Source organism: Chiloscyllium punctatum, chromosome 6 (genome assembly GCF_047496795.1).
Source record: "Chiloscyllium punctatum isolate Juve2018m chromosome 6, sChiPun1.3, whole genome shotgun sequence".
In the NCBI taxonomy this organism is placed as follows: Eukaryota; Metazoa; Chordata; class Chondrichthyes; order Orectolobiformes; family Hemiscylliidae; genus Chiloscyllium; species Chiloscyllium punctatum.
In genome coordinates, this window is record NC_092744.1 from 8,212,527 (window position 1) to 8,234,714 (window position 22,188).

Here is a 22,188-nt window from a genome sequence, read left to right on the forward strand (position 1 = left end):
AGACAGCTAACGGTGCGCATCCATGAACACCAACTATCCACGAAACGACACGACCAGCTATCCTTAGTAGCCACACACACAGATGACAAGCAACACGAATTCAACTGGGACAACACTACTATTATAGGACAAGTCAAACAGAGAACAGCCAGGGAATTCCTAGAGGCATGGCACTCATCCACAGATTCAATCAATAAGCACATCGACCTGGACCCAATATACCGACCACTGCAACAGACAGCTGGAACTGACAACCGGAAGCAGCAGATACAAATCACTATAAATGCCGGAAAAAACATCACAGAAGCGCTTCACAGGAGGCTCCCTGAGGATGTCACCGAGACAGGGGACGAAATGTCTGCAACACAAATTCCCAGCTCGGCGAACAGAACCACAACAATGAGCACCCGAGCTACAAATCTTCTCACAAACTTTGAACTCCAAGTGTTCGTTTGCTTTCCCTCTGAATTGGCCGTGCTAAATTGCCCGCAGTGTTAGGTGAAGGGGTAAATGTAGGGGAATGGGTCTGGGTGGGTTGCTCTGGACTTGTCGGGCCGAAGGGCCTGTTTCCACACTGTAGGGAATCTAACCTAATCTCCACGGATGCTGTCTGACCCACTGAGATCTCCAGCATGTGTTGTTTTTCGGTTCAGATCCCAGCCTCTGCAGTAATTTGTTCCTACGAGGATTGACACAGAGATTGGGCCAAATGCTGGCAAATGGGACTAGAATCAATTCAGGATACCTGGGTCAGCATGGACCTGATGGGCTGAAGGGTCTGTGTCTGTGCTGCACATCTCTGTGACTCCATACCCTCGTTTTGTTACACCTCAGGGTAAGAGCAGAAGATAAATCCTTGGAAGATTTTAAAAAAAAACGCTTCGTTCAGGATCCGAAACAAAAAAAGACCGGCACTTTGTGGCCTACAGGTAGTGTTCCTACCTCTGGGCCGGGAGGTCTGCGTTCAAGACTCACCGGCTCCCGGAGTTTGCCATCCATAAATAAAATAAAAATTAAAACGCCGAGGGAGAGCACGGCGCTGGTCCCAGACACGAGGCCAGGCCCCCCCCGCCCAGAGGGGGGTAACCAAGGGGCTCCGAGGAACCCTCGGACAGCAGCATCGCCCATTTACTGCCCTCCTGGGCCTGAGGGTAGTGCAGGGGTCACTACGTTCGCCGTTTTGCTTTGCTTTAGAAAAACGGTAAGGCCGTCGTTGGGCAATTACCTGCTGCCGGCCGCTTCCTGCTCTGCGAGGCGCCCGCCGGAAACCCATTCCCTCAAGAACATCTCACAACCTGCGGCGACGGGGCGGGAAGAGGAAAACCCAGCCTTGCCCGCCCCCTCCCTCTCCCTCCCGCCATGGGCCGAGTTGGGAAAATGGCGGCGCCCGCCCGCCCGGCCGTCGTCCATCGTCCATCGTCCATCGTCCATCCTTCAACCGTTAAACCGACACCATTCCATTCCCGCGCGCCACGCTCGTGCCCACTGGCTCACACACACACACACACAACGCACAGGAGCATCTCGCCGGCCTCATGCACTCCCCCAAATTTTAATTCCCTGTTCCTTCTTTGCAAAACGCGCAGAGGGGTGCTTAGAATCGAATGCAAAAGGAAAAGTTTGCAAATCAGGAAGGCCTGCTCACTCACTCTCCTCTCACACACGTAGGAATAGCTCTCCGAGCTAGTGAATTTCCAATTTGTCTTTCTTTGCAAAACGCGCAAAAAGGTGCTTACTGTCGAATGCATGTTTGAAAAAAAGTTATAATCGCGCGCCAAGTGGGTTCGGAGAACAAGCTGAATGTGCACCCCCGCCCCCAGGGCGCAGCCCGAAGGGCGGGGCCTCATGGAGATGGACGGCGCCTTAGGCCAATTGGTTCACAGTATCTTTCAGGGGCCCGCCCACCCACGTGATGGACAGGACGATCGCTTAATCAAAAAACGACGTTCCTCGAGTAGCGGCCCGACAGGCCAATCGGAGAGAGGTATCCCGTGGTGAACCACCCTTGATTGATGGCAAGTCATCACCCTTCGTATAATGACAAAGCTGGAAATCTGAAACAAAAACAGAAATTGCCGGAAGAATTTCAGTAGGGTCTGGCTGCAGCTGTGGAGCGAAATCAGAATTAATGGTTTTCGGTCCAGTAACCGTCCAGGACCCGAAACGTTAGGCTTTGATTTCGCGCTACAGATGGAGCCAGACCCTGGTAATATTTTCCAGCAGTTACTGATTTTAACACTCAACCCAAAGCACGTGATGCCAACGTTGATTGACGTCCCAGACATCATATCGGAACGCGGTATCCGAGGCAAAGCTCCGCCTTCTCTGATTGACGGCAGGACAGACCAATCGGAAAGACGTATCTGACACAGGTCCCGTCCCATACCTGATGGACTGCGTATCTGACCAATCGAAAACCAGTATCACGTCACTCACGTTCACCCCTGATTGACGGCCGAATGTACCAATCGAAAAGCGGGCTAACCTGCGGACCTACCCCATCCTTGATTGACGAATCACGGAGCCCTGAACGCGTCTGACTAATCGGAAAGGCGTATCTCACATAAACCCCATCCCACGCCTGATGGACGGCGCATTTGGTCAATTGAAAATCAGTATTCGCGGCAACCTCTCTCATACACACACATTGCTGATTGACGGCAGAGTTGACCATTCGAAAAGCGATCTCATCCACGGACCCACCCGACCCTTGATTGGAACCATTCTGAAAACAGTCACCGCCCCCACAACCCACACTCCTGATTGACGGCGGGACAAACCAATCGAAAAGCAGTATGTTGAACACAAAAGCCCGCGCTGATTGACCTCGCAAGAATCCAATCAAAAAGCCGAGCGGGACGCGGACCTCGCCCCTTGCACTTAACCGACGGCTCGACCGGCGAATGGGCTGGCGGCGCCTGGTAACGGGGGCGGTCTAACCGTGCAGGGGGGGGGTGGGGCATCCGGTAGAGTGAGCCGCCCCCTTCTGTAAGCCTCCGGCTTCGCGCTCCCGCTGTCGGACGAGGCTTGTGGCTGAGAGGGAGAGGGAGAGGGAGAGGGGGAAAGGAAGGAAGGAAGGAAGGAAAGGAAAGGAGAGGAGGTGTGAAGGAGGAGCGATGAAGAAGAGTGGAAATAACATTAATAACCCAGTGTTTTATTTTAAAATTTAAATCCATTCTCACCTCACCCGCCCCTCTCGGTTAGAGTTTTGGCGGCCGCCGACATAAAATAAACAGCTTCGGAGAGAGGGAAGGAGAAAGGGGGGAAAGAGAGAAAGGAGGAGGGGGGGGAAACCAGTGACTTGGAAGGGATTGATCAGAGACAAAAATAAAAGAAGGGGATAGTTAGTCTTCTATCAATGGAAGGGCGTCCCTTCAGATGTTTCGCTTCCTATTTTATTTTGTGTTTTGTGCAGCTTTCAGTTGAAATAAGTGTCTGTCTGTAGAAAAGTGCCAGGGATATTTTATTTTGTCTTATATTCTGCCTTTAAATGTAGTTCAGGGGTTAAAGTTTCACTTTGGTTAGTTCCTCCCCCTATTCTCCCCTTTCACCATCTTCTCTCTTTCTTTATCTCCCCTTCGCCCCCCCATCCCTTTCTCCACTTGGACAATTGTTATAATCAAGTCGTTTGTGTTTTTTTTTGGCCAAATGGTCAGGGCTACTTTCTTCGGGGGTTTGGGGGGGGGTGTAGGTGTTCCTGGATTCCCACCACACGTTCAGCAACAACAGTAACAATAACGTTGGTTCGAGATTGAAGGGAAAAGGGGGCGAGGAGAGAGGGTCCTGTGCTTTGTTTCGGCGCTAAAGAGGGCGCACAATCCAAACTGATCATTGCATTTATCACCCCCCCCCCCATCCTCCCCCTCCGCCGTCCCTCCTCTCCAAGCCCTACTCTTGTTTCTGCTTCCAGCAAGAGATGGAGCCCTGAGACTGTGAAGACTCCAAGAAACTTTAAACATTACCGAAGCTACACTCACTGAATGCTCTCTCTTTCTTTATCCTCCTCCCCTCATGCTGGAATTGTCTTTACTTTATCCTTCGCAGTTTAACTTGTGAGGTGAGTATATATTTTTTAAAGCTGGTTTACAGTGCGGGGATGGTGATTCAATGCAGATTGCAGTTTTTAAAAAATGCACTTTTTACGTTGGCATTGCAAAGCCACAGTGTTGTTCATTACTCGACTCGATTCCTTCACAGAAGGGGCCTCTTTTGTCCTTGCAACTGATCTTATTTGAAATTTAAGTGTTGAGTCCCTTCAGTTTGCTTCAGAGCTGCAGCCGAGGGGATCAGAAAAGTATTTGTGTTATGAACTGGACCTGGAAATTATTTTTCTACCTCGTCTTTTCTGTTCGAAAGCGAATTACGTCCATAGCCAGGCTGAATAGAAATATTTGCTCGGGTTTACAGCCTCATCTTTGGGCAGCAGATCGGATGTCTTCGATCCTAAATGCGTTACGATCAAGTCCCGCAAAGATGATTTAGGGGGAAAAAAATGTTAGGTAAACGCAGTTTTGTCCACGTTCACATTAGGTCTTCACTCGGGGAGAGGTTTAGTGGTCTGAAACTGCTGTTTAAAATCTACCGTCTAATGCTGAGTCGATAAGTGAATCTTGTTTTTTTGCATGTAACGTGAATTTTAATTGCTTCGCTGAGTGAAATAGAAGTAATCAAGCTTGCTTACTTCAGATTGATGCGAAAGCCCACAGTGGAGAAGTTGCAGAGATGAAAATGTGACTTTGTCAAAAGCTGTCGAGCTCTTATGTACTAATATTATTAGTCCCCTTGATTTTTAGGTTGTATGGCGATTGGTTGTGAAGAATTGGTGACATTGAATCGGATGTTACAAATGTTTGGTGTGTGTTAAAAGGAAGATTGCTGCTCATTGAAAGGATAATAAAATTTGTCATTCTGATGGATGCAATAACTTTACAAAAAATTACATTTTAATATGATTACTTAAAATTGGTAGACATTTTTATTGTATATCTGAAAGACTCTTGGCTTTGTGCCCGAATCCAAATATTTGTCTACCACCCCACCTATTATGAAGTTTAGCAAATTATTAAACTACAGCTATTATTTTGTTCTTGTGTTTTAGTGTCTGCAAGTAAAACTGTGGTTGAGGATAGATAGTTAAAATAACTTTGTGCTCTTTGCTAGCTTATTTATCAAACTTCCTCATGTTCAGGAAGTATTTTCCTTGATTACTCAGAAGTTAAACAGTTAATGCTTCACCTGCTAATAGTGTGTGCTATTTAGTACAGATTAAGTGCTGTGTCTGTCAGAATCCTTCAGTGAAAACTAGTCTGGTACCTGCATTTGCCAGAAGCATACGTTCATAGACTTTTCTCATTACTGAGACTATTTTTAAGTAACTGCAAATTTTATGGAAGCATTTTTCCCTGCTAGATTCCTCAAATGCGTTGGTGATTTTGTTAAGGAGTTGCAGCACAAAGTTTGCATGTGCTTTGATAAAAATGCTCGATGGATTTTGTAATGTCATTCAGCATTGTAAATCTCCTTCAGGTGTTTTCCTTAAGGAAATGAAAGACTGAATTATGTAAGTTTTAATTATGTAGCTGTTGTTTTCAACATGGATCAAGTATTCAGAATCCTGAAGGATATTATTTACTTGACAGTCTCGGCAATAGGTTGGTGCACTGAATCTTCCTGCAAATAAATCTTTGATCCTTTCAGCTCCTTTTCTTGTTATCGAGTTTAGTTTGCAATCTCCACTTTGAAAGCAAATGATGCAGAGTTTAATGAAAACAAAATACTGTAGGTGCTGGAAATTTGAAAGCAAAACAGAAAATGCTGGAAAAACTCAACAGGTCTGAGCCTGTGGAGAGAGGAACAAAGTTAACATTTTGAGTCTAGTGAGACTTTTCTTCAGAACTTCTGAAGAAGAGTCCTACTGGAACTGATGCTTGGTTTTGCGTTGGTAAATTTGCATTCCATGGGCAGTGGCTTACCAATCTCCAGTTGTAGTCAGATGTAGTCAGACAATTGTTCATTCACTTCAGTCACCATTGGTATGATTTAAACTTGAACGTTGTGTCCTTGACATTGCTGCTGATATTATGCTTTTCTTTTGCAGTGAATTCAATCAACCCAGTACAAAAGACAGTGAAATTTAGAACGCATATTACATTCAGTACAGATTGAGTTTTGGTGATCTTTGCGCCTCATTTAAGAACATTGTTCAATATTCTATGCCATCATTCCTCTGAATCAAACTCTAAATTGCAAGTATCTGAGAATTATGCTTGTCTGTGGAACTTGGAGTGGCTCTTAACAGCCACCAAAATTTTAAAATATACTTTTCAAGTGTTTGAATATAATTTAACAAAATTAGTACAACTGGCTGCAACAAAAATGAACAAGCAACATTGTTCAATAGTTTTTTAAAATCAGTTTTAATTATGTAAAGTGAGGTTACTTCCAAATGGTGGAACTGGCACTAATTTAAACTGCTTATGCAGAGCATGTGTAATGCTTTTTTTAAAAATCAAGAACTTTGAGCAATGCTAACTCGGCATGGTCAAAGTGAATTTACTCAGGTATAGGGAACAGAAAAGAAACAGCTAAACAAGATGGTCTACGGTCGGTGGTCAGATGCTTAGTTACCGAGACACCAGGTGAGGTGAGACATTCAGCTAAACCATGTGCTGCCCAAGGACAAATTTGGAAACATTGTCGACTAGCAGTAAATAACTTCTAACATACCCAAAAACTGTTCTTAACTTGTCAGCCATGTAAATCATTCAGCTGAAATGATCTCACCAAATGACATTTAGTCTTGGATGGTTAGTTATATTCACTTTCAATGGTCTCCTGATTACCAATTTATTTTGAATTACTGTGATGCAATTTAACGCATTCTAATGTCTGATCTTCACCTTGCCAGCTAGCCATAATACTAAATTATCTGTGCATTCAGATTTGAGTTTACAACTTTGAGGGCAAATTGCACCCAAAATTACCTGAGTGCTTGCTAAGAATGTTTTCTCCTCCGGTTTCTAAGAAAATTGATTTGTTTATTGAAATGTAAAATTGTGTCACAAACTATTACTGTCAGTCATTTTTCAAAAGCGCTATTAAAAATTATTCCTTGATATGCTTAAGATTTGTAACATAGTGCAATTTTATTAATACAACCCTGCAGGGTATTTGCAAACCTCATATTCTGGTGACTTGTGCATCCAAAATTTTTAATTTCTTCTGCAGTGGTAGCTGTGCCTTCAACTGTCAAGGAACTTAAGCCCTTGAGTTCCATCTCTTAAGCCCCTCTTCTAATGTTTTAAAAGAAATATCTTTTTGAGCAAACACTTGATCATTTTCTCCAATTTTTCAGGTCACTTCATGTCGAGCAGTGTTTCATAACATTCCTATGATGTGCTTTGAAATGTTTCTTACTGTTGAGGCACTGTAACATTGCACAATTTCAGCTGCAAATGGGTTTTTAGAAAAAAGGTATCACCTATATTTTGAGTACTGAATGTTAGCTGTTGAAGTTTTCTTTTAAATAACTCTTAAAATCTTCTCCCTCATTACAAACAAGTGTTACATCACTATTGACCTTATTGATGTTCGAAGGTCAGGATCCTGATGTGTTTAGGGACAATGTGAGAAGAGAAATCTGTGGTACTTTTTGTGGCCTAGTGGACATTTATCTTCCTTCATCTTCCAATGCTGTTTAAGTTTCTTGAGTAGTGCTGAAATCTTTAACAACTTTTTGTTCAAGAGGTTATTACAGATATTACTCTAATGCTCATTTTGTAAATTTGCCATATCTCTGCCGTTTCCTTTTCATACCTCCTTCTGAGCTATTTGCAAATGGAACTCATTTTGTCTTATTTTAAACCAGAATATCTCAACTTAAAAGAAAGAGTGTAAATTTACGTAATGCTTTTCGTGAAGTGCATTGCTGACAATGAATTTGTCATGTAATTGTTTAGCTTTCTCAGTGTGTGCTTGCACAGCCTTTAGCATTGTAGCAACACGGTTTGAAACGTGCAGTAATGTTACAGACAATGTGGACTGCATTCAAGGCAGAGCAATCTGGTCTGTAGATTCAACCATTGCTCTGCTTGCAGTTGGAATCTCTTGGTTGAAGGATTAGTTGATGCACTGTTATAAATTGCACACAACATTGGCGACTATGCATTACCTTGGCCCAAGGCTCATAGCTTGAATGGAAGTTTACCATTTAAAAAGCATGTTATAATCTGGCTTTTGTATTTGAGCGTAGCTATTCTGATCACATTGTGTTTAATTTACATCTCCACTGACAGATGATTTAAAGGAGATCGCTAGGGAATACAACAAAAATGTGTACCTTTTTGTACATTTCTAAAATCCACCTGTTTTTGAGGTGGCTGTTGCAAATGAACTTAGCTTTCACCTACAAAAGCAAGCTTCTGCTTAGTACTTTTTCAGTGTCATTCAGTAATGAAGAATTGAGTCTGCTTGCGTAGTGAAGGAGGTATGATTTGATTATTCCTGTCTAGTCTTTTTTTAAATTTTCTGTACGGTGGAAATGGTCTGATAACACTGAAGAGACCAGGTTGTTTCTCATCTGTTAGAACCTTGACTTGTTGAGCATTGAAGTTCTGAATTGGCAGAGTTTTTGAATTTCCCAAGTTGTACGGTTTGCCTGAGACCTGGTCCTCCTCTCTAATTGTTTTTACCTGTTCTCACATTTCTGTTTTAATCAGGTAGTGGCCTTTCACCTTTGGTACATGAGTTGCACTGGTGTGAATAAAGTTTCTCCACGCTCTTGCTCAGAATCCTGGGGGAAATTAGTTTCGATCCAGTAGTGTTGAACATAGGGACAGTTTTGTGCCCTTCTCCTCATTCAGCACTTGATGGCAATCTTACTAGGATGGCTGGTCTGGGAAATGGGAAAACTGCATGCTGACTTGAGTACATTTTGGAGGTTTAAGTGTATATAGTTTAAGGTAGAATGGATGGAGCTTTGCTCTGCAAGTTAGTGTTGTAGCTTTCTATTCCTTGCTCTATTACAAATAATTAATACCAAAACTTGTTTTAAAATTTCAGTTGGGTGCTACAGTTGGAATTTGATTCATTGTTCAGAACTGCGAAGATTTCCGGGAAGGTGAATCCTGATCAATGAACTGAAATAATAAGCAATGGAGAGTTTTTCTTTGCAGTGAATAAAATGGTTGAATGATATTTTTCTTTTTGCAGATACCCTCCGTATTGTATCAGAATGCGGTGTAATTTTGACAGACATCTGACTTTTAAAGAAATTGTAAATGAAATCATTTGAGTTGAGTGCATTGATAATTGCATTTGGGATGAAGTGACCAATAAATGCAGCATACTATGCTGTGCGGTTGGGATAATAACTTAAAAAGGAATTACAAGAAAGTCTAAGAAGGTTTGTGTGTTCAGAAGTACATTTGTTCACTGTGTCAAAATTGCCATGCAGAAAATGGGATCTGTTGCCAAGGTGACCCTGACTGAGCAGGTAGGGTATTTTTAATTTGATCAGAAAGCCTCAAAAATAGCTTTATTTATTGCTGTTAAGTTAGCTTCATCTTTTTCACATTCTTTTACAGATTAAGTGTGCACTTGAAGACCATTTTGTATAATCCTCTTCATATCCTCCCTGTAGAATTTGGTCAGTTTCCTTATTACACTTGAATAGATGATGCAGTATTGAATATTATATCCTTATTTGAACATTGAAGGCTTTGTATACTGTCTCAACATGTCAGTTGAGGATAGTATTTAATTACCATTTATACCAGGTTTTAAATAGTCCCGCATAGGAGGGATGATGAGTTTACACTTTAGAATCGAAAAGTGTGTGTTCGGGGGGGAAAGAAAAGTGTACAGAGTATGTGTTTGACACAATAGCTTCCATCACACACAATTATTGATATTGTAACCTTGACACAATTATTATTTTCCAATTAAAAATAGTACTGAATGAAATGAAGCAGGAGACCAGCATGGCAGTGTTGAGATTGAGTGTGCAGTTTGCTCTTGCCAGTTTCCTAGCTTAATTGAAGTTGTGACAGCATTTTATGTTTCTGCTGGCCTTTTTCCTCTCTTGCTATTCATGGACTATCTGCTTTGTTTCAGTATTTTTCATTGTTTGTTGCCCTGGAGAAAGTGGTGGTGAGCTGTTGAAGTCCATGTATTGCAGCTGGGCCTACATTTCCTCTAGAAAGGGAGTATATTTCCAAATCAAAATAGTGAATGACTTGGAGGGCAATTGGAATGGGATTATGTTCCCATGTACCTGTTTCCCTTCTCGGAAGTAGCCTGAGGTTTAAAAGGTGCTGTCCAACAAACCTTGGTGAATTTCTGCAGTACATCTGATAGATGCACACATAGTGCAGTGCATTAGCGGTCAAGGGAGTGAATGTTTGCGGATCTGGTGGCAATCCAGCGGGCTGCTTTGTCCTGGATGGTGTCAAGATTTTTGACTGTTGTTACAGCTGCTCTTTCTCTTACAATGGCAAGTGGGGAGTATTCCATCGCACTCCTGATTTGTGCCCTGTAGATGGTGGACAGTCTTTGACGATTCAGGAGGTCAATTCCTCACTGCAGGATTTGTAGCCTCAAAGCTGCTCCTGTAGTCACAGTATTTATATAATTAATCCAATTCCATTTCTGGACAATGATAATCCCAGAATGTTGAATAGTCAGGGATCCCAAGACGGGATTCAGCAACGAGGTGAGAGTAAAGACTGCAGATGCTGGCGAGTCAGTTGAAAAGTGTGACGCTGGACAAAACACAGCAGGTCAGGTGGCATCTGAGGAGCAGGAGAGTGGACGTTGTGGGCATTAGTCCTTTATCCACTTCATATTCCTGATGAAGGGTTATTGCCTGAAACATTAACTGTCCTGCACCCCAGGTGCTGCATGATCTGCTACGCTTTCTTAGCACCGCACTTTTCGACTCATTCCAAGATGGGATGTCAAATGGTTATATTTTTTGTCTTGTGGGAGATGATCATTGCCAGTCAGTTGTGTGGTTTGAATGTTGCTTGGCTGTTGAGATTCCACTTGATATCCCTGAGTATCAACCAGGTCCTGCTACATTTTGACTTGGACTGCTTAAATTTCTGAGGAGATGCTGTCAACTTTAAAAAGGTTATTTTGTCTTTGTTTCCCCCCCCCCCAAGAGGTTATAAAGGCAGAAGTACCAAAGTGTCTAGTTTAACAATGGCAAGGGAGTGGCCTGTTCTCCCATTTCAGTTTTTTTTCTATTTTGGTTTCGCTGTAGCAGTCACAAGATGCTGGAAGGTTGAAATCTTGAGCAGATGATTCCTGAATGCCTGCCCCTCTCTTTGAAATCTCTTTGGAAGTTGTTCCGTCCTGCCTGTATGAATCTATGTTTCAATTTGCCTTTTTGCCAAGGGATATATTTATGGAATGTTACTGAATTGGAATAGTTCCTTAGTTAAAGGGCCGTATTGGGTTTAAGTTTTCCATTAGTTTAAATTATTCTAAGTTCTGATTTATTTGTGATTAACTCTAGTGTTAATTCTGCTTTGCTTAAAGCCAAGTGGTTTGACCAGCTGCATCACACCTGGAATATCCACTTCATATCTGCCTTTAAAGTAAGAAAAAGTTAGTGTCTAGGCTATCACCTTAACATATTTTTGACAGGCGTCTGGCCTGATCCACAACAACTGAGTATTGTGCAATTGTGAAATATCTCCACATCTGATCTATTGTTATAATCCCAACTTGTGTTATTACTGAACAAATCTGATCACAGCCTGAAAACTTGCTTGATAAATTATATTGTTGTTTTGGATTTTGAGGTGGTCTTTCATTGAAACGTTGACATGTTTCAAATTTGGGCTTAGCAATAAAACAGAAGTTTATTTCACAAGAAAACTAAACTATTTATATGCAATGCAAACTTTTAAATTTCAAAACAGTAAAATACAATTTATGACTGGACAACACATCCATCCTAAGATAAGCCAAACAGACACTCATGAGAATTCCGAGAAGCATGGCATTCCAACTGGGACTCTATCAACAAACGCATTGACTTGGATCCCATTTACCACCATCTGAGAAAAAGCAGGAAATGACATCACCACTGGAAATACCATCTTCAACCCAAGGAAACCTAACCACATAAATAGCAAGCGGGTCATGCCACCAGTACTTCACCGGAGGCTCACTGATGATGTTACCTAGTATCGTGACAAAGCGTCTGAAACTGAACCTTCCAGCTCAATGAGCAAACTTACATCTCGTAATATGCAATCCCTTCAGTTTCAAAAACACACTCCTATAGTATTAAACCAGAACAAATTTTAATTTTAACGGTGGCTTTGTTCCCTGGTGGTTGGGACAAAGATGAGGAAGATCTGTAGGTGAAAGTCAGGAGAGATTGAATGACGCGAATATTTGTCCTCCTGGGTTGAAGGGAATAGTGATGGCTGAAGTAAAGAGACCATGGAACAGGTGTGCTGGTAATTGAAAGAGTGAAAAATATGAACCAATTTAAAGACAAGGATTGCCATATATGGTGCCAGGTCTGCTGAGTTGTTCCACCAATTTACTTTTGTTACTAGGGTGATAGTGGGGAGGTGGGTTGCGGGGGTGGAATGCAGCAGTCCATGTGCAGTTTGAAATTGTTGAACTAATTGAGTCTAGTAGGCTGTGTAATGCCAATTTGAAAAAAATGGGTCTCATTGTGCTGTTAGCGATGCTCCCTCTAATTTTGTTTGTGTGGGCTTCCAAGGTCTGTCTACAGCAGTAACTTAGGAAACTGGAAATCGGTGCTGGAAATAGTATTGACTTACAAATCGACATATGTGGATCCCTGATCTGTGCGGTGTATAGGGAATATTGCTTCTTAGGAATTCATAGATCTGCTGAGTCCGGAAAACACTTCATGTCTTACTGTGGTATCATCATGCTATGGAGCTGCAATAATGCACTTTGTGATTTTACATCACATCCTCTGATGTGCCATATTAGCATCCCAGTCAGTCTTCACTCTTTAAGCTACATTAAATAATGAAGGAAGCTGACTGAAGAAATGAGAGTAAGCTGGAGAGTTGACATGAGGTTACCTGTAGCTTGCAGTTCTTTAAAAAATGTTTCTGAAAGTCTTGATATTGAACCCTGCATTCAACTCCACCAATTTCATGATGCCTTAAATACTGGTGGAGGAGTGCAGGAGGCTGCCAGGTACGAATAGGGTTAAATTTAAAATGTGAGGTTCACTTAGCCTGTTGAGAGAGAAAAAGGGCCTGCCGACTAACGCCAATCTGTCGGAGAAATTTGCCCAGTAGGTTAGAGATTACAAAACACACCTCAAAGTGAAATTGACAAACAGTTTATTGCAAGAAATATCAGTGGAAGAGAAATTGACTAGGCTGACACAGAACTGACAGTCTGTACAGGTAGATCAGAATTTCTCTTGCTAGAGCGGAGAATGAGACCAGTTTTTATAATGATGCACAATAAGGCTGATTTAAGAAATGGGGAAGATACTATGCATCTGGAGTTGGAGTAATCTAGTTACAAAAATGCGAATTGGAAAACAGTTGTGGGATGGAATTCCTGTTCCTTCACACAATGCAACATCCTGACCGTATCGATAGTTTCATTCCTTTTCACAGGTACATGTTAATGTCTCCTCTGAAGTGGTGAGGTGCTTCCATTGTCTTGTTCTGGGAGCATGCCCTGGTGCCTCTGACCTGCTCTTTGTGTGGCTTTGGTATTGCTGGGATGTGAAACTGCCCTTGGGGTTTTGAGATACCTGTGGTGCTCTGTCATTGTTAGCGAGCTTGAAATGTATTCCCTTGTCTGTGTGGGCTGTCTGATTTTGGCTTGTGAGCCAGCTTGGGAATTCTAGGTCTTGTTTGGTACAGTTTGGCCAATTTTGCTTTTGTGGGCCTATCGTGGGTTGGTAGGGTGGCAGATCTTTTCTCAGTCTATTTATTCACATTGCTATTATAATGAAATAGGAAGTGTTTGTGTTGCTAAAGTAATATTTGCCTGATTGCTATCATGTCATAAACAGTATTTTATTATGGTGAGACCATCTTGTTCAGACTCCCTTTGTCACAACAAGCTACCATAACAAGCTGGTAGTAGTAGTTGGCATCTCAACACCGAGAACATGGGCCATGCTTGCAGACTGAATGGAGCTGTTCTGCCTTTATTGGAGAACTTGGACGTTATAGACCTGTGAGTCTGACTTTGCTGCTGGGTAAGTTGTTGGAAATGATGCTGAAAGATAGGATTTACATGCGTTTGGAGGGGTAAGGAGTGATTAGGGATAATCAGCATGGTTTTCTGCAGGGAAGATAGTGTCTTACAAATTTGATTTGACTGTTTTGAGCGAAGTAACCAAAAAGATTGTTGGCAGAATGGTAGACATTGTGTACACAGACTTTAATAAAGCCTTTGGCTAAGTTTCGCATGGTAGACTAATTAGTAAAGTTAAGATCACATGAGATTTAGGGTGAACTTGCCAACTGGTTACAAAAGTGGCTTGAAGGTAGGAAATAGAGGGTGGTATTGTAGGGTTGTTTTTTTTTTGGACTGCAGGCCTATGCCGAGTGTTGGATCGGTACTGGATCCACTTTTTTGTAATTTATCTAAACAGTTTAGATGAGAATGTAGATGGCACCAAAGTTATGTAAAGAATAGCAAGCTATACGTGATCCCATTTCAGTTCTCCACCTTACTTATTTCTTAGTGGATGGTGGAGAGGGTTATGTAAGATTACAAAGAGATCTTGATCATTTGGGTCAATTGTGGGCGGTACGGTGGCAGTGTTTAGCACCGCTGCCTCACAGCGCCAGAGACCCGGGTTCAATTCCCACCTCCGGCGACTGACTGTGTGGAGTTTGCACATTCTCCCCGTGTCTGTGTGGGTGTCCTCCAGGTGCTCCGGTTTCCTCCCACAGTCCAAAAGTGTGCAGGTTAGGTGAATTGGCCATGCTAAGTTGCCCGTAGTGTTAGGTGAAGGGGTAAATGTAGGGGAATGGGGTCTGGGTGGATAGCTCTTCGGAGGGTCAGTGTGGACTTGTTGGGCTGAAGGGCCTGTTTCCACACTGTAAGTAGTCTAATCTAATCTAATATGAGGAGAGGAGTTGCAAACAGTTGAATTTGGATAAATTCGAGTTATTGTATTTTGTTAGAAGGAACAAGGGTAGGACTTGTGCAATTACTGGTAGGGCCCTGGGTGGCATTGTAGAACAGAGGGACCTAGCGGTTCAGATACATAATTCTTGGAAATTTGTGTCTCACGTAGGCAGAATGCTTAAGGCATTTAGCGCGCACGCCTTCATTGCTCAGACCTTTTGAATATAGGAGTTGGGGATGTCATGTTGAGGTTTTACAGGGCGTTGGTGAGGCCACTTGTGGAGTAGATTAGATTAGATTACTTAGTGTGGAAACAGGTCCTTCGGCCCAACAAGTCCACACCGACCCGCCAAAGCACAACCCACCCAGACCTGTTTCCCTACATTTACCGCTTCACCTAACATGACAGGCAATTTATCATGGCCAATTCACCTAACCTGCACATTTTTTTGGACTGTGGGAGAAACCCACGCAGACATGGGAAAAATGTGCAAACCTCACACAGTCAGTCGCCTGAGGTGGGAATTGAACACGGGTCTCTGGTGCTGTGAGACAGCAGTGCTAACCACTGTGCCACCATGCCGCCCAAGTACTTTGTGAAGTTCTGGTCACCCTGCTTTAATAAGGATACTATTAAACTGGAGAGGGTTCAGAAAAGATTTACCAGGATGTTGCTGGGAATGGAGGGTTTGTATTACAAGAGGAGGTTGGATAGATGTGACTTTTTTTTTTCAATTGGAGCATAGGAGGTTGAGGGTTGACCTTTTACAGAGGTTTATAAAATCATGAGTGTAAATAAGACCAGGGCCTTTTCCCAAGGGTGGGTATGTTCAAAGCTAGGGCATATTTTCAAGGTGAGCGGAGAAAGAGGGGTAAGTCTTAGAGTGGTTTGTGTGTTGAATGAACTACCAGAGGAAGTGGTTGATGCAGGTACAGTTACAACATTCAAAAGACATTTTGATAAGTACATGAATAGGAACAGTTCAGTGGGATTGGGGCCAGAATGCAGGTAAGTGGGACATTTTAGTTCGGGAGCTGGTTGGCATGGGCTAGTTGGATCACAAGGTCTATTTTCCTGCTGTATGACTCTGACTCTTAATTTTTGCTTCAAAAACAAAAGCAGAAATTGCAGGGATAACTCAGCAGTTCTTTCAGCTCCTGGAAAGAGAAGGCAGAGTGAAGGTTTTGTGTCCAGTGACCCTTCAGAAATTAGGCATGGCTAGGAACGGTTGAGTAATATGGTTAAGATAGGGTGGGGTGGGGGGGAAGGAGTAAGTGATTGATGGAGATGGAGCCCAGAGAGAGAGAGAAAACAGGAGTTGAGCAGACAAAGGAATGGGTAAAGGTCCGTCTGAGGGAATCAATAGCTGCTAATTGGGGCACTTAGTAGATGACAATGGGATAGTTGTGGTAGTAACCCATGCAATAAGGCCATTGTTTCGAGATTGGGGTAAGGACATAAGAGAAGGTATTGAACTCAATATTGAGTACCCAAGCAGAAAAATGGATGCTGTACTTGTTCTGAGCTTCACTGGAGCATGGCAGTAAGCCTGAGATGCCCGTAATGGCCGGGGAACACTGTTGAAGTGGTAGGCAAGAAACTCAGTAATTTTTGCAGACCATTGATGTTGTGCAAAGCAGTCACCCCAGTCTCCGTTTTATCTCCCTACTGTGAAGGAGACTATATCGTGACCTTGGTTAATGAGTGTATCTTGTGGCACAGTGGTAGCATCCCGACCTCTGAACCAGGAGACCTGTGTTCAAGTCCCACCTGCACTGGAGGTGTGTAATAACATATCTGAACAGATTGATTACAACTTTCGCAATGAGGAAAATGGAGGGAAAAAGGTAAGTGTTACATCTCTTATGTTAGCACTGTGGAAAGGGGATGGGATGTTGGATGCAACTGAAGAGTGGACCAAAGAATAAAAAAGGAAAGGTCTCTGTGGAATGCTTAAAGGGGATGGAAGATGTATTTGGTGGTTGCATAACACCGAATATAGCAGGAATGAAGAAAAATGAAGACTGGTGGGGTGTAATGGGATTTCTAAGCTGACTTTGGGAGGAGAGGGGAAAGCTTAAGAGCAGAACTCTGGGACATGTCTGCATTTCTAAGCTTTTTAGTTTATCAAATATAATTTATTCAAACTCAAAACAGATTTGATCTTCAAGGCTGTACTAACATCAATTTGTTTACCTACATGCAATGTTCTTCAAATGTTGATGAAATGCTTGAGCATCGCTATGGATCATTCTGTGCATAGTTTTATTTGAAATTGAGATTGTCAGACAATTAAGTAATCAAGGTACTGCAAAACTAATTTGCATTAGTTTCACTGTAGGCTAGACAGTTTAAGGACTTAAAGAACATTTCAGTCCTGGTAGCCTGCCAGTTAAGTCTAATCAGTAAGAATTGTGCTTTTCTATATCAACTCAATAACACTGTAAATGTATTTGATATTGGAACTTGAAAGACTTGTATGATTTATTAATATTTCTGTTTTGGAATGTCCTAAAGTTTCATCGCCAAAGAACATAGCAACAGGAGTAGATATCTAAACTGTCAGGTCTGCTCTGTTGACCATAGCTAAATCTACCTTGATGCAGTTCTGTAGACTTCAATATCTCTGCCTAACATAAATCTCAATTTTCAATTGAGCTACTCAAACAATTTTTGTTTCGGGGATTGGATAGTAGTGTTTGAACTTTCCCACTACTTTTTGTATGAACAAATCCTGACATCACAACTGAATGATCCAACTCTCATTTCAAGGTCATGCCCACTTGTCCACACCAGTTGAGTCCAGAACAAGGTAGCTTATGAGAAACTTCAAAAAAATTCAATAATAATGAGTAATTTATTTCAATCATCCTTTACTTTCAATGTAACACAGAGCTACTGGTTGCAACCTATCATCATAACTTAACTTAACCATTTTGATAATTTAGTTGATTATGCAATGTATCCCCACCAAGGTCAATACATATTGCTTGAACTGCGTTGTCCAGAGTTGAATGCAATACACTAAGTGTGATCAGCGAGAGTTGTGCAGCCGTGACTTAAATTTCACCCATTATTGTTGTCATCTTGAATGTGCTTTTTGTAATTTTCTAGCTCTTTACTTGTCCACAGTTTCTAGCGTTTTTTAACGTCCCACGTTTCATTGGTTGTAAGAGATCTGAGAGTGGTGAGCGTACTCGGGATCCAAGATGTACAAAGAATATAAAGCACTAAACTGTTGTACCAGCAAGTGTGAACAATGGGAGAGTACTGATTCATGATGTTGAAAAGCCCTGGTGGACAATCAGAGATTGGATCCCATTATTATCACTTATAAATATTGGCCAAACTGAGTTATCGGAATGTCAAAAATATTTCCACAATCACAAAAACTTTCTGTTCCCGTTGAATATTTTGGTGTGGTTATGTTTTTTTAATTTGAGGTTATACTTAGCATTGCTAGTGATGTGAAATCTTTGATTTATCAGAACTGTCAAACTGAAGTGCACAATAACGTTGATTATGCTGTTGTTTCACTTGATTAACAAGTGCCAATTTGCCCTGAGATTTTGTTCAGTTAAATCTATACAGAAAAACATAGAATGGAAAGGATAAAAAAAATCTGTTAATTTCCATGGCCAGCAACTGCTGCGGATTGAAATGTATGGTTCAGGTAGTCCTTCCCCCTGGTTCATTTTTTGTATGTGTGATGCAGGTTCTTGATTGTGCCATGAATAATGTGATGGTTGTTGACTCTAATTGTGATTTGTGTCTTGGGTGCTGGATGGTAGGTGGTGTCTTCCTCAAATGATTTTTTTGTGTGTGTAAAATCAAATGCACTGGGCTTCCCAACCATTTGAAGTGGGCCTCCCTGCCTGTGAGCATTACCTCTGTATGTCATTTGCCTTTATTTCCAAATCTAGCAACTACTTGGTCAGATTTAATATATTGATTTTAGAAATCCTCAATTATAATAATCACAAGCTGCTGAGTGAATGAATTGATCCTTTGTTAGTAAATCAGTAAATGAGTCGATTTGACTGAACTCTCCAGAAGACCCTAAAAAAAAGGTACAGGAGGAGAATGTTCAGCCCCTCCAAGCTGCTTCAACATTTAATAGGATCATGGCTGCCTATCATTCTTCATATCCACTTGCCCGAGTTTTCCCTTAACCCTTGATTCCCTGACTGATCAAGAATCTATCTCAGCCTTCAGTATGTGCAAGGATTCTGCCTCTCCAACTCTGTGGCAAGCAATTCTAAAGACTCAACCCTCAGAAGAAATTCCTCCTCGTCTCAGTCTTAAATTGGCCTTCCTTTATTCTGAGATTATATACTATGGTCAGAGATTCTCCCATAAGGAAAAACATCCTTTCAGAATTTATCCTGCAAAACCCTTTAAGAGTCCTACATGTCCTAAACTTCAGTGTTTAGAATTTCAGACTTTATAAGCCTTTGCTCTTAAGACAAGTACTCCATAACAGGGTCATCCCAGTGAATCATCTTTGAAGTGCTTCCAATGAATTGATATCTTGCCTTATATAAGGCACTAAAACTGCTCGCAGAGTTTCATTGTGATTTGGTTTCTTCCTCAAATGATTTTTGAGTAAAATCAAATGCACCAGGCTTCTCAACCATTTTGAAGTGGGCCTTCCTGCCTGTGAGCAAAGATTGAACCAGTTAGATCTGCACCCTTTGGAATCTGAAAGGGAGAGATGATCTTATTGACATATACAAGATCCCGAGACATTGGATCGGATGGCTACTAGTAGATATGCCCTCTTTTGCGGAGATGAAAAGTGGAGGACAGTTTCAGTCCCTTAAAGTAGAGATCACTCTTTCAAGATGGAAATACTTTTTATTTACTCTCTAGGTCATTAGTCTGTGGAATTCTTTACTCTGATAATGGAGGTTGTGTCTTTAAACTTAATTAGATTAGTTGGGTTAGAAAGATAGATAGGCAAGGGAGTCAGGTGTTATCGGGTGTAAATAGAAATGTAGATCCAAGACTGTCGTGCTTATCACGAGGTCAGCCAGGTGAATCTCAAAGAATGAGTTTCCTGATTGGGCTGTTAATCTTGTTCAATCAGGGAGCCCTTGCTGACGGGTATAAACAGGAGTGTCAGACATCCTGTTCACTCTGACAGCTGGCTCAGTGTCAAGGACACTCCATGTGTAAATTAAGTTTGAAATAGTGAAGGGATACTGGCCTCTGTGGGGTTAGTTCAGTGACCACAACTTGATGAGCCATGTTTTTATTGAGTGGCAGTACGGGTTTAAAGGGACTAAATGACCAACTTTTTTGTTCCTATTTCCTAAGTCAAAAATCAGGCTGCTTGAACAATGTTTTGACTTAATATTGCAGTTATTCCTATCTAAACTTTGAGGACACTAATAAATAGTTCTTAATAATACAGAACTTAAACAGGCCTTGATTTTCAGCAATATTTTTAGATTAGATTACTTAGATTAGATAATCAGAGGGAAATTGAGAAACAAATTTGTAAGGCAATCTCCGCTATCTGTAAGAATAATAGGGTAGTTATGGTCTGGGATTTTAACTTTCCAAACATAGACTGGGACTGCCATAGTGTTAAGTGTGTACAAGACCATTTTCTGATTCATTGTGTGGTGTACCTCCTAGAGAAGATGCAAAACTTGACCTACTCTTGGGGAAATAAGGCAGGGCAGGTGACTGAGGTGTCAGTGGGAGAGCACTTTGGGGCCAGCGAGCATAATTCTATTAGATTTAAAATAGTGATGGAAAAGGATAGACCAGATCTAAAAGGTGAAGTTCGAAATTGGAGAAAGGCCAATTTTGACGGTATTAGGCAAGAACTTTCAAAAGTTGATAGGGGGCAGATGTTCACAGGTAAAGGGACAGCTGGAAAACGGGAAGCCTTCAGAAATGAGAACAAAAATCCAAAAACAAAAATGAGAAACTATATTCCTGTCCAGGTGAAAGGAAAGGCTAGTAGGTATAGGGAATGCTTGATGACCAAAGAAACTGAGGGTTTGTTTAAGAAAAAGAAGAAAGATCGAGTGAATCCTTGGAGCATAAAGGAAGTAGGAGTATACCCAAGAGGGAAATCAGGAGGGCGAAAAGGGGACATGAGAACTTTGGCAAATAGAATTAAGGAGAATCCAAAAGAGTCTTTACAAATACACTAAGGACAAAAGAGTAGCTAGGGAGAGAATAGGGCCCCTCAAAGATCAGCATGGCGGCCTTTGTGTGGAGCCACAGAAAATGGGGGAGATGCTAAATGAGTATTTTGCATCAGTATTTACTGTGGAAAAGGATATGGAAGATTAGATTAGATTAGATTACTTAGTGTGGAAACAGGCCCTTCGGCCCAACGAGTCCACACCGCCCCGTCGAAGCATAACCCACCCATACCCCTACATCTACATCTACCCCTTACCTAACACTACGGGCAATTTAGCACATTTTTGGACTGTGGGAGGAAACCGGAGCACCCGGAGGAAACCCACGCAGACACGGGGAGAACGTGCAAACTCCACACAGTCAGTCGCGCGAGTTGGGAATTGAACCCGGGTCTCCAGCGCTGAGGCAGCAGTGCTAACCACTGTGCCACCGTGCCGCCCGATATAGACTGTAGGGAAATAGATGGTGACATCTTGCAAAATGTCCAGATTAGAGGATGTCTTGAAATGGGTAAAGATGGCTAAATCTCCAGGACCTGATCAGGTGTACCCTAGAACTTTATGGGAAGCTATGGCTGAGCCTCTTACTGAGATATTTGTATCATCGATAGACACAGGTGAGGTGCCAGAAGACTGGAGGTTGGCAAATGTGGTGCCACTGTTTAAGATGGGTGCTAAGGACAAGTCTGGGAACTATAGACCAGTGAGCCTGACGGTGTTGGGCAAGTTGTTGGAGGGAATTCTGAGGGACAGGATGTACATGTATTTGGAAAGGCAAGGACTGATTCGGGATGGTCAACATCGCTTTGTGCGTGGGAAATCATGTCTCACAAACTTGATTGAGTTTTTTGAAGAAGTAACAAAGATGATTGAGGGCCGAGCGGTAGATGTGATCTATATGGACTTCAGTAAGGCATT

The 22,188-nt window shown here is 42.0% G+C and overlaps 2 protein-coding genes across 4 annotated transcripts in view; one reads left to right on the forward strand and one right to left on the reverse strand.

Annotated features, from left to right (window-relative positions):
• Window positions 1–1,217, reverse strand: part of LOC140478699 (uncharacterized) — a 75,920-nt gene extending 74,703 nt beyond the window's left edge. The window contains exon 1 of the mRNA XM_072572002.1: window positions 976–1,217. The gene's annotated coding sequence lies outside the window, so the exon portion shown is untranslated. The remainder of the gene's footprint in view (window positions 1–975) is intronic.
• Window positions 1,218–3,073: 1,856 nt separating this feature from the next.
• LOC140478700 (divergent protein kinase domain 2A) overlaps window positions 3,074–22,188 on the forward strand; it is a 250,229-nt gene continuing 231,114 nt past the window's right edge. Inside the window, exon 1 of one of the 3 annotated variants that reach the window (XM_072572005.1) lies at window positions 3,074–4,057. The gene's annotated coding sequence lies outside the window, so the exon portion shown is untranslated. Of the gene's footprint in view, window positions 4,058–4,241; window positions 4,500–22,188 lie in introns of those variants that run through there. The other 2 variants (XM_072572003.1, XM_072572004.1) reach the window with 2 other exon arrangements.